At 42.5% G+C, this 12,117-nt stretch overlaps 1 long non-coding RNA gene across 8 annotated transcripts in view; it reads right to left on the bottom strand.

The window, feature by feature from the left end:
• LOC125627318 (uncharacterized) overlaps positions 1 to 12,057 on the bottom strand; it is a 41,646-nt gene extending 29,589 nt beyond the window's left edge. For 3 of the 8 annotated variants that reach the window (XR_012666034.1, XR_012666033.1, XR_012666032.1), the window contains exons 1-4: positions 11,877 to 12,052; positions 11,231 to 11,378; positions 8,491 to 9,587; positions 7,497 to 7,528 (exon numbers count right to left, since the gene is read on the bottom strand). This is a non-coding gene — a long non-coding RNA (uncharacterized LOC125627318). Of the gene's footprint in view, positions 1 to 2,956; positions 3,000 to 6,523; positions 7,529 to 8,221; positions 9,588 to 11,230; positions 11,379 to 11,640 lie in introns of those variants that run through there. The other 5 variants (XR_012666031.1, XR_012666030.1, XR_012666035.1 and 2 more) reach the window with 5 other exon arrangements.
• Positions 12,058 to 12,117: the final 60 nt, after the last annotated feature.

Below are 12,117 nucleotides of genomic sequence, written 5' to 3'. Positions count from 1 at the left end.
TTGTGCGCTGCATCAAAATAATACTACCCACAAATGGGATGTAAACTGATGAATGCTGTCATAACTAGTATCTCAAATCAACTACTCCTTGAACAGAAGGATTTTAGCTAGTTTGTTCCTGTCCAAGCAGATTTGAATTTGAGTGCAATTTTGAGAGACACTGAATCAAAGACTTAATTACAATCGAATATGACACCCATTGTCTGATATTCATTTAATAGTGTCCAGTCATTTATAGATATTTCTATTGATATTTGCATGTTGATTAAGGACAATGTTATGTGGATTGTAAACTGTCTGGTGGATCCCTAAATAGTTATTATAAATGACAAAGTGTCCTGTGAAAAACTACAGGAATCTGTTCAGTCTGATCTTATTCAAGAGGAAGTAACATCATTGCATTCACAGGAGTTGCACACACCAGTGAAAAGGGAGAAGTAATCCAAAGGAACTTAAAGAAATGCCTGTTAACAGCAAGCTAATGCCTCTGATCAGAAAATATCCAAATACTTTTCAGTTTTCAGCTGTATGCGTATGACACCATGGGACATAGGTAATAATCCTTCTGCATACAACACTTTAGTAACCACACCTGGAATATTTTGTTTCATTCTGCACACTTCATTAAACTGACAAATGGGAAGGACCTCAGCAAGGAAGCTCAGAAAAGAGAACTAGAATGGCCAGGAGGCTGAAAAGTGACCTATAACGAAGCTGAACCATGCATATTTAGAGCTCTTAATCTAAATGACGACAATGGCCATAGTAGAAGATGGAGATAAATCTACAGAGACTGGGTGAGTGTGAAAACAGGGGATGAAGAACTATTTAGCATACCAAAAAGGGATGAAATTGAGAAGGGTTTTATCTTGAGTAAGGAAATGTGAAATCTAGTAACTCTAAATTTTCAGTATATTAGAACACCCTAGTTAAGACTTTAAATGTGTATATCTTGGATTTCTGTTTCAAGAAAAGAAACAAACATTCATCACATATGTATGACCTTGAATCTGACTCTGCAAGTTTGGCCAAATGCATACTTCCTATTTTAGATTTGAAGCTTAAAAAAAAAAAAAAAACCAACCAAACAGTGCTTTTCTGTAAGACAACTGGCACATTTGAACTATTAAGGTATTTTGTGCTGTCGTTTAAAAAAAAAAAAAAAAGATAAATTCTACTCTGTTTTTCTGCATGAAGTCTTTATGCCTGATGTCAACAAATAGGGGAGGAAAGAATTATTCAAATAATACATTGGGAAATGATCATCATGAATACAAAAAAAAAATTAATGCAATATTGTGGTTGAGATTTGAAAGGCACAATAGTCAGGAAAGGCTTAGCATTCCTGGTGCAAATATAACTCACCCCCTCACACTTTGTATTTGCTTAAATTTCACACACTGAAATGAGCAACCTGGCCCTAACTTGAGGTGCAGACCATCCCGCCCCAGCTTCTGGCACTCAGTCAACCTGATTGGCAGAAGCTGGGACTGGATGACCAGAGATGGATCATTCAATAACTGCCCTGGTCTGTTCGCTCCCTCTGAAGCATCTGGCAGTGACCATCATCAGAGAAAGGACACAGGGCTAAGGGAACTTTTGGTCTGACCCAGTATGGCCATTCATATTTCTAACCCACACTTCAAACTAAAAGCAACAGGGGCTGCAAATATATATATTTGGACTGACATTGAGATGGAAATAGGAGAGATTTATTGAAAGTTTCTAGGTAATGATAAAAGGGGTAAAAAACAAGGGTGATGTCATGGTAGGGGTCTACTACAGATCACCTAACCAGGAACAAGAGATGGTTGAGGCTTTTTTAAAAAAAAAAACTAACAAAATCATGCAAAGCACAGGACTTGGTCGTTATGTAGGACCTCAACTACCCAGACATCTGTTGGGAAAATAACACGGCAGGGCACAGATTATCCAACAATTTCCTGGAATATACTGGAGACAATTTTTTATTTCAGAAGATGGAAAAAGCTACTGGGGAGAGGCTGTTCTCGATTTCATTTTGATAAATAGGAAGGAACTGGCTGAGAATATGGAAGTGGAAGGCAGCTTGAGTGAAAGTGATCATGAAATGACAGAGTTCATGATTCTAAGAAATGGTAGGAGGGAAATCAGCACAATAAAGATAATGGATTTCAAGGAGGCAGTCTTTAGCAAACTCAGGGAGTTGGTAAGTAAGATCCTATGAGAAGCAAGTCTAAGAGAAAAAACATTTCAAGAGAGTTGGCAGTTTTTCCAAGAGACATTGTTAAGGGCACAAGAGCAAACTACACCAATGCATAAGAAAGTTAGGAAGTATGGCAACAGACCCGCCCCGATGGCTTAACCCAGAGATCTTCAATAATCTGAAACTAAAATCCTACAAAAAGGGGAAACTAGGTCAAATTACAGAGGATGAATATAAACAAACACCACAAGTGTGGAGAGACAAAATTAGAAAGGTCAAGGCACAAAATGATATTAAATTAGCTAGAGACATGAAAACATTCTACAAATACATTAAAAGCAAGAGGAAGACCAAGAACAGGGTAGTCCTGTTACTAAATGGGGTGGGGACACGACATGACAGTAACAGAAAATGTGAAAATGGAAGTAGTAGTAAATGACTTTTTTGTTTCAGTTTTCACCAAAAAATTTAGTAGTGATTGGACATTAACATCATAAATGCCAGTGAAACTGAGGTAGGATCAGAGGCTAAACTAGGGAAAAGATAAGTTAGATGTCTCCAAATCACCACGGCCTGATGAAATACATCCTAGAATACTCAAGAAGCTGACTGAGGAGATATCCGAGCCATTAGTGATTATCTTTGAAAAGTCATAGAAGACGGGAGAGATTCCAGAGGACTGAAAAAGGGCAAATATGGTGCCAATCTATAAAAAGGGAATAAGGACAACTCACGGAATTACAGACCAGTCATCTTAGCTTCAGTACTCACAAAGATAATGGAGCAAATAATTAAGCAATCAATTTGGAAACACCTAGAAGATAAGGTGAAAAGTAACAGTCAGCATGGATTTGTCAAAAACAAATTGTCAAACCAACCTAATAGCTTTCTTTGACCAACCAGTGGGTAACAAGCCTTGTGTATAGGGGGCAAAGTGGTATATGTGGTATATCTTGAATTTAGTAAGGCTTTTGATACTGTCTTGCATGACTTTTTAATAAACAAACTGGGGAAGTACAACCTAGATGGAGCTAGTATAAGGTGTATACATAACTGATGGGAAAACCATTCCCAGAGAGTAGTTATCAGTGGTTCACAGTCAAGCTGGAAGGGCATATTAAATGGGGACCCTCAGGGATCAGTTCTGGATCTGGTTCTGTTCAATATTTTCATCAATGATTTAGATAATGGCATAGAGTACACTTATAAAAAGTTTGCAAACGATACCAAACTGGGAGGAGTTGCAAGTGCTTTGGAGAATTGGATTAAAATTGAAAATGATCTGGACAAACAGGAGAAATGGTCTGAAGTAAATAAGATGAAATTCAATAAGGACAAATGCAAAGTACTCCATTTAGGAAGGAACAATCAGTTGCACACATACAAAACAGGAAACTACCACCTAGGAAAGAGTACTGTGAAAAGGGATCTGGGGGTCATAGTGGATCACAAGCTAAATACAAGTCAACAGGGTAACACTGCTGGAGGGGCAAATATCATTCTGAGATGTATTAGCAGGTATGTTGTAAGCAAGACACAAGAAGTAATTCTGCTCTACTCTGAGCCGATTAAGCCTCAACTGGGGACCAACTGGGAACCACATTTCAGGAAACATGTAGACAAATTGGAGAAAGTCCAGAGCAACAAAAATTATTAAAGTTCTAGAAAACATGACCCATGAGGGAAGACTGAAAATAAAAAAAAAAAAAGGACATGTTTAGTCTGGAGAAGAGAAGACAGAGGGGGGACATAATAACAGTTTTCAAGTACATAAAAGGTTGTTACAATGAATAGGGAGGAAAATTGTTCTCATTAACCGCTGAGGATAGGACAAGAAGCAATGGACTTAAATTGCAGCAAAGGCGGTTTAGGTTGGACATCAGAAAAGCTTCTTAAATGTCACAGTAGTTAAGCACTGGAATAAATTACCTAAGGAAGTTGTGGAATCTTTGTCATTGGAAATTTTTAAGAGCAGGTTAGACAAACACCTGTCAGGGATGGTCTCTATAATACTTAGTCCTGCCTTAAGTGCAGGGGACTGGACTAGAAGACCTCCTTAGGTCCCTTCCAGTCCTATGATTCTATGTCTAGTACACTTCTGAAAATTAGGCCTTTGCTTCTCAGTGTCTAGTTGTAACTGCCTGGGTTGGAACCTTTATAATTCAATCAGAACTCTGAAAGAACTGTTTTATAAATAAATAATAAATTAGAAAGGGAATCTCTAGCATTATAAATGTATGATCCATGCTCCATTTTTCTTTTGCTGTACTTTTGTAATTGGTGCAATAAAATCCATCAGTGCTTGTGATGGCTTTCCCACTAGTACCAATCATGAGTGATACTGGGAAATATATGCCAATGGAAGCAGCTGGGATTTCTGTCGATTCTACATCTAGTTCTAACAATACCTCTAAGGAGCGGTCTATGTAAGGGACAATCAGGAAAATTAAAGTGAATCAACTGAAGTCATGCAGTCAATGTGTATAACTTTTAGTGTACTTGTGGCACCTTAGAGACTAACCAATTTATTTGAGCATAAGCTTTCGTGAGCTACAGCTCACTTCATCGGATGCATACCGTGGAAACTGCAGCAGACTTCATATATACACAGAGAATATGAAACAATACCTCCTCCCACCCCACTGTCCTGCTGGTAATAGCTTATCTAAAGTGATCATCAGGTGGGCCATTTCCAGCACAAATCCATGTTTTCTCACCCTCCACCCTCCCACACAAATTCACTCTCCTGCTGGTCCAACGCATTATTAAGGATCTACAACCTATCCTAAAGGATGACCCAACACTCTCACAAGTCTTGGGAGACAGGCCAGTCCTTGCCTACAGACAGCCCCGCAACCTGAAGCAAATACTCACCAACAACCACATACCACACAACAGAACCACTAACCCAGGAACTTATCCTTGCAACAAAGCCCATTGCCAATTGTGCCCACATATCTATTCAGGGGACACCATCACAGGGCCTAATAACATCAGCCACACTATCAGAGGCTCGTTCACCTGCACATCCACCAATGTGATATATGCCATCATGTGCCAGCAATGCCCCTCTGCCATGTACATTGGTCAAACTGGACAGTCTCTACGTAAAAGAATAAATGGACACAAATCAGATGTCAAGAATTATAACATTCATAAACCAGTCGGAGAACACTTCAATCTCTCTGGTCACGCAATCACAGACATGAAGGTCGCTATCTTAAAACAAAAAAACTTCAAATCCAGACTCCAGCGAGAAACTGCTGAATTGGAATTCATTTGCAAATTGGATACTATTAATTTAGGCTTAAATAGAGACTGGGAGTGGTTAAGTCATTATGCAAGGTAGCCTGTTTCCTCTTGTTTTTTTCCAACCCCCCCAGATGTTCTGGTTTAACTTGGATTTAAACTTGGAGAGTGGTCAGTTTGGATGAGCTATTACCAGCAGGAGAGTGAGTTTGTGTGTGTATGGGGGTGGGGGGGGGGATGTGAGAAAACCTGGATTTGTGCAGGAAATAGCCCGACTTGATTATGTAAAGAGTTGTCACTTTGGATGGGCTATCACCAGCAGGAGAGTGAATTTGTGTGGGGGGGGTGGAGGGTGAGAAAACCTGGATTTGTGCTGGAAATGGCCCACCTGATGATCACTTTAGATAAGCTATTACCAGCAGGACAGTGGGGTGGGAGGAGGTATTGTTTCATATTCTCTGTGTATATATAAAGTCTGCTGCAGTTTCCACGGTATGCATCCGATGAAGTGAGCTGTAGCTCACGAAAGCTCATGCTCAAATAAATTGGTTAGTCTCTAAGGTGCCACAAGTACTCCTTTTCTTTTTGCGAATACAGACTAACACGGCTGTTACTCTGAAACTTTTAGTGTGTTAACCTCCATTCCCAGGTAGATGTTTGAATTCAGGAGCAATGTAACCTTAGGAGGACTAAGTTACAGGAAACGTAGACTGCTTTACTCCTGAATGAAAGCATCCCCGGGGGTTAAATGTACTTCATGTGCATTGACTTCCCACCCTTAGTTGACTTGCCTTAATTTTGCTGAATGGCCTGGCAGAGACATATAATTTAGTGTTTAGGAGGAAGAGGGGTTTCACAGTAACTTGTGGGTTTTTTAGTTCAAGTGCCTATTGTCCACATGATACAATTCTTCTTTCAATTTAAATGTCCAGTTTTTTACAAAGAAGATAATCCCTTCTGAAGGTAGATTAAGTTAATTAAGGAATGAGTTAGTGCAAAGTAAGATATGTGTGGATGCATCTATTTCACATTGACTTGGCAGTCCTCCCACTGTTATCTCATGCTGCAATGCATGATGCCAGGCCTGACCTGTCTGTTTTCCTGTGTGTCTTCTACTGTTATGGCATCTTGATCAGATATTTGCTGTGAGGCCACCACCAAATCTCATTTGTCATGGGTCTGCCGTGTCATCCCTTTTGGCACTGTCCAGTGTTAACCAGGACTCTAGGTAGGAGAAGGAAGAGAGCTCCTCTGAAAGCCAAGATCTCTTTCCCACACAAAAGCCTGAGGCAGAGTCAAATGAACATGCAGCTCCTAAAAGCCAGGTGGACACCCAGTCTGACAGACCTGAGGAGGAGACTTCTGCGAGTAAGTTTGTGCTATATTAAATAACTGTATAGGAGAGTTGAATAAATTTTTGGTGTGAATCATAGAATATCAGGGTTGGAAGGGACCTCAGGAGATCATCTAGTCCAACCCCCTGCTCAAAGCAGGACCAATCCTCTGCTAGATGGATGCCTGCTAGATGATGCCACTGTGGACAGAGGAGATCTAGGAGCCTCTCTGTGCCTACTAGCTTGGAAACACCCCCTGGGGCTTTAAATGGCATGACTGTTTGCTGCCCACCATATACATTAATAGCCCACTGGGCTGCCCCCCCGCCACCACCACTATGGTCTCCTTTCACATTCCAGATTCCTCAACCGCTATGCCTTAGCCCTTCCCCTGTCAACTAGGATTTAAATAAAGAAATAAATACTATAAAGTAACCATGTTCATTGAAACACTAGTTGCAATAAAAATAAGGCAATATTTAAAGAAAAAAAAAAGACATTTGTTCATCACCATTTGTGCAATGCCCTGGGCTTTCAGCTATCTCAGCATTTTATGAGATACATTTCCTCAAAGTGGAACAGAACGCAGAGATAAGGCAAGTCAGCCTTCCAGCTATGTTAACCCTGTACATTCTGAACAACTACTGCAGAACTCTTCATTTTACAGTGCATTTTGTGCATGTTGGAGATGAGATAAAGTAGAATTGAAAGCAAATAAAACATCTTACCATCTTCAGAGTCACTCCAGACTGGCAAAAGGCTATGGAAATGGCATTCCAAAAGAGAGGAAAAATCAATTTTATCATTGGTGACATGAAAACTGGAATTAGTACAATAACTACTTGTTCTGTTTCTCAGTTCCCCCACCTCTTGCACCTGAAGTCCTGTAACTCCCAACTGACTGGACTATTATCTACTGTGGATCATGTGGCCAATCTCCAGGGCAAGAAAAGAAATACAAAGCAAGAAATGTGGGGTGAGCTGCAGTCCAGAAAAGCACCAAGACGACAGAAGACTGGAGAGGAGTTTTCATCGCAGAGAGACCATTGAACTGATGAGGCAAACTAAAGGAAAGCTCTATGATATGCAAAACCAGCTCATTGAACTGATGACAAAGCAGTTTTGCTGGAGACCCTTAGAGCGCCATCTTCACACCCAATACTACAGTCACATCCCAGACATATCCTGCAGCCTGTGGACAATACTGCTTCCTGAGAGCAGCACCTGCACGTCCCAGAATCTATCAGGCACTTTCCTCCACACACCACATCCCCGGAGAGTGAAAACACTGAATTCTGAGAACCCACCTTCATCCCCACAATTACAAACAATGGCTTTTGCTCTCACCATTCCACATATGAAGGGAAAGAGCACCCAGAAATCCTGTACAATCATGTTTACTCTGCACTTACAGGCAGGCTATCCATGTATCTGCAGAGTTTAAAAATGAGTATTTTTTCAAAACTCAACATATTTTATTGAGCTGAAATTTGCAATGTATTATTGTTTGTTACCAGGGTTACAAATTGGGACAGACATTCAATTTTTTGTTTTCATCCCTCTATGTTTGTTAAAGTTTTGCTTGACAAAAGCTCAAAGTTTAATAAAATGGCAAATCTCAAAACAAAAAATCAACTTTCAGCAAACTGTCACACGAAGCAACTACAAAACAATGAACCCTTGCCACAAAGCATAATATGATTAAAATATTTCAGTTCCTACCCTCAATGTAGGAGCACAAAGCACCCTTAACCCTGTGGCCCTGGCAACTGGCTGCAGTTTGAAGAGGGAAAGCCTCTCTGGCAGTTTGTTTTGCTCCGACAGTCTCAGCCTCTGATGTGGGGGGAGTCAGAGGTACAATCTCCCTTATTTTCACAGCTGTTCTGAAAAATACAGTATGCAGTTATTACATGAAGCAGATATTGCTCTGTAGCTGCCATTTTAATCATTAGACAGCACCAAATTCCTTTCAGCCTTCCAAACATATACTCCACTGTCTTTCTGCAGGTACCCAGCTATAGTTTAACAGGCTCTTTTTCCTGCCCAGGTGCCTAAATAAAAGTCTTTATAAACCAGGGAAGCTGGGTTTCCCAGAATGAGAGAAGGAAATTGCAAAACCATCAATATCTACAGTGGTCTTGGAAGCAAAAGTTCCATTTTTCATGAAGGAAAAGAGGTGTGAGTTTCTAAAGATTCTAGCACCAGGGACCTTTCCAGATCACACCACATTAATACTGGTGAACCAAATACTATGATCAACCAGACCTTGGAATACCCTGGAGAAATAGCCCTTTCTGTTTATAAACACGAGGCCTTGTGGCGAGGTTAAGGAATAGACACACAGATCCCATCAACAGTCCCAATACAATTCAGGAACCTTAAGCGTGTAAACTGATAATCTCCTGCACATTGCCAAAATATTATTACTCAGTGTTTCAACACCTTCTTCATAGCAGTGCATGCCTGCATAACAACAGCCCAACAGTCAACCTGACCTACCAAAACCAAATTGCTTAGCTACTGATGAGGAGCAATCAGGGTTGGTGAGCTTCCAGATGGTAACAGCCACGTTTCTCTAGGAGCTCTCATGTTACTGTGCAGCTCTGTGAAGATTTCTAGGCAGGTGGCCTGAACTTCTTTTGCAGATGCTTGTCACCCCAGGCCTGGATCACTATCCTTTCCCACTAGTCACCATTAGTCTTCTCATATCAGAAATGGCACTGCACTGTGTGAAGCTGCTCCAGGAAAAGTTCATTCACAAGTTGTTACTCCGTTTCCTCCTCCTTCACCCAAACTGGTTCAGCAGCATGGTGGCTTGCCTACAAAGCAAAAGACATCCAGCAGCGTGATCTCAAACACATGCACAAGAGCCTCTTGCAAACAGTTGTCATTCCCACAGCATGCAGCATTGATCCCTAGCCCAGTCTGAAAATGGAACAGGCTCACAAAAGCCAGATGAAACATGAGATAAACCAGGAGATGAATCATGGGAATTTGCAAGTTTGATCCCAATTCCCAGAATTCCAGTGGCTTCCTAGAGGTATCCCACATTCCCACAGTGACCTATGAGAAAAGTCTCACAATGCACAGAACCTAACAAAGCACCATAGGATACTTGTCTAGAATGCTGAGCACTTACTCTGAAAAAGTCTGTGACTCTGTACACATTTGGAGGGAAATAAGTGACAGCTGGCTATGTGGACACAATTATTTTGTAACAGTTATTCTTCAATAGTTAGTGCACATAGAATCATAGAATATCAGGGTTGGGAAGGGACCTCAGGAGATAAATTGTCCAACCTCCTGCTCAAAGCAGGACCAATCCCCAACAAAATCATCCCAGCCAGGGCTTTGTCAAGCCTGACCTTAAAAACCTCAAAGGAAGGAGATTCCATCACCTCCCTAGGTGACCCATTCCAGTGCTTCATCACCCTCCTAGTGAAAAAGTTTTTTCTAATATCCAACCTATACTTCCTCCACTGCAACTTGAGACCATTACTCCTCATTCTGTCATCTGGTACCACTGAGAACAGTCTAGATCCATCCCCTTTGGAACCCCCTTTCAGGTAGTTGAAAGCAGCTATCAAATCCCCCCTCATTCTTCTCTTTTGCAGACTAAACAATCCCAGTTCCCTCAGCCTCTCCTCATAAGTCATGTGCTCTAGCCCCCTAATCACTTTTGTTGCCCTCCACTCAATGCTTTCCAATTTTTCCACATCCTTTTTGTAGTGTGGGGCCCAAAACTGGACATAGTACTCCAGATGAGGCCTCACCAATGTCGAATAGAGGGGAACGATCACGTCCCTCGATCTGCTGGCAATGCCCCATCTTATACATCCCAAAATGCCATTGGCCTTCCTGGCAAAAAGGGCACACGGTTGACTCACATCCAGCTTCTCATCCACTGTAACCCCTCGGTCCTTTTCTGAAGAACTGCTACTTAGCTATTCGGTCCCTAGTCTGTAGCCGTGCATGGGATTCTTCCATCCTAAGTGCAGAACTCTGCACTTGACCTCATCAGATTTCTTTTGGCCCAATCCTCTATTTGTCTAGGTATCTCTGTAACCCTCCAGCATATCTACCACTCCTCGCAGTTTAGTGTCACCTGCAAACTTGCTGAGGGTGCAATCCACGCCATCCTCCAGATCATTAATGAAGATATTGAACAAAATCGGCCCCAGGACCGACCCTTGGAGCACTCCCCTTGATACCGGCTGCCAACTAGACTTGGAGCCATTGATCACTACCCGTTGAGCCCGACGATCTAGCCAGTTTTCTATCCACCATATAGTCCATTCATCCAGCTCATACTTCTTTAACTTGCTGGCAAGAATACTGTGGGAGACCGTGTCAAACGCTTTGCTAAAGTCAAGGAATAACACATCCACTGCTTTCCCCTCATCCACAGAGCCAGTTATCTCCTCATAGAAGGCAACTTTTAGATTAGTCAGGCATAACTTGCCTTTGGTGAATCCATGCTGACTGTTCCTGATCACTTTCCTCTCCTCCAAGTGCTTCAGAATTGATTCCTTGAGGACCTGCTCCATGATTTTTCTGGGGACTGAGGTGAGGCTGACTGGCCTGTAGTTCCGCGGATCCTCCTTCTTCCCCTTTTTAAAGATGGGCACTACATTAGCCTTTTTCCAGTCCTCCGAGACCTCCCCCGGTCACCACAGAAACATAATTTACAAAAACCTCCCAGTATAAACAAGCCCTTAGAATCAGTAACATGCCAATACACTGCGTTTTAAAGAACAAAAATCTCAACTACTTTCCCGGCAAAAGGGAGAGTGAACAGGACTTGCCGCACACAGAGCTAGAAAATTAAAGCTTTAGCACTAATGTCGGGTCATTTTCAGCCCGCGATCTCACCCTGAAGGTTTAGCAGCGGCTGCCAGCGTGAGAAGCCCATTTCCTAGACACAGCCCGTGGCCCTGCCCGTCCCCGACACGCGCAGGCGGCAACAGCGCAAGGAGCCCGCAGTGGGTCAGCCGCGAGCCCTGCGTTCCGTTCAGCTTGGCCAGTGAGACTCGACTAAGCCGGTTTCGCTACGAAACTCCAACCGGAGCCGCGCCCCCCCCGCACAGGGACCGCTGGCTGGTAAAGACCTGGGCTCGGCTCGCTCGACCCCAGACACCCCGGGGAGAGGGAGGGCGGCCCCACGGAGGCATGGGCGGCCCAGGACCATAAGGCTCATCGAGCTATTCCGGCTCTGGCCGTCGCCTCGCCCTACTACCGCCACCGCCAGCGAAAGACCTCGGGAATGACAACACGCAGCAAGGCAGCCAACCAATCCGGGAGCAGGTTACACATTCGGCAAGACGCCCCACCAATGGGACTTTGGCTCTC

The sequence above is a fragment of the Caretta caretta genome, chromosome 25, assembly GCF_965140235.1.
Source record: "Caretta caretta isolate rCarCar2 chromosome 25, rCarCar1.hap1, whole genome shotgun sequence".
NCBI classification, from domain to species: domain Eukaryota; kingdom Metazoa; phylum Chordata; order Testudines; family Cheloniidae; genus Caretta; species Caretta caretta.
This window is presented reverse-complemented; position numbering and strand designations above follow the sequence as displayed.